The sequence below is a fragment of the Triticum aestivum genome, chromosome 6A (genome assembly GCF_018294505.1).
Source record: "Triticum aestivum cultivar Chinese Spring chromosome 6A, IWGSC CS RefSeq v2.1, whole genome shotgun sequence".
Taxonomy (NCBI): domain Eukaryota; kingdom Viridiplantae; phylum Streptophyta; class Magnoliopsida; order Poales; family Poaceae; genus Triticum; species Triticum aestivum.
In genome coordinates this window covers 68,725,589-68,726,462 of record NC_057809.1, presented here as the reverse complement: position 1 = coordinate 68,726,462, position 874 = coordinate 68,725,589, and positions in this window count along the sequence as shown.

The window sequence follows — 874 nt, the reverse complement described above, 5'->3', positions numbered from 1 at the left end:
GGGGGGGGGTTCTTCCTTTTTTTTTCTGTTTTGCATTTTCTTTTATTATTTCTCTTCTCTGTTTTAATTCATTTTAAAATATTCAGACACTTTCTAAAAATATGTTTTCTTTAATATAATTACCCTTGTAATATTCGGCACCCACCGAACAATTTTGTTTCAACTTTTGAAAACGTTTGTTGTTTGACATATTTAGAATTTAAATTTCAAAACGGTTTTGAATCATTAAGAGGTTAGCAACGGTAACCGAGGTGACGTGGCATGATTAGCGTGGGGTTACTGTAGAATGATTATCCGGGCGTCACAGGGGGGTTCTGAGCTTGTTCCATGGATAATGGCAGGCGCAACCACCAGAGGGATGCCACACCGGCGCGGTGAATCTCACGGCCGCAGTGGGACTGGAAGATCGCTGAAGGAGAGAACCGGATCAGCGAGGGGCGTGGTTAGCTCGGCAATGGAGCTGTGGCGGCCTCGCGGAGGCAGTCAAGATGGGGGTGAGAGTCAGGTGGGACGGTGGATGTGGGATTAATTTCGGGATTTATGGGGGGACCCGGGGAGAAATCAGGCTCATTTGTAAACCGAATGATGGATTTTGGAAGCAAATCAGCCGTGACATTAAAAGCTGATTGAAGTCCCTCAATTAGTCTGCCGAATCATCTGCTGGAGTACGGTCAGTCTACGTGAACTGCTAGGCGCACACCAGATCTTTAATAAATTAATGATGGTTGTTAGATTGGGTCACGTGGGCTTCATCGTGTGGTGGTGATGTGCCCGTGGACGTTTCGCGGGGTGCACGCAAGAAAGTTTTTGTTTGATTGTTTAATAGTAGTGGAGATCATCTGGTGGAGTACGGTCAGTCTATGTGAACTGCTAG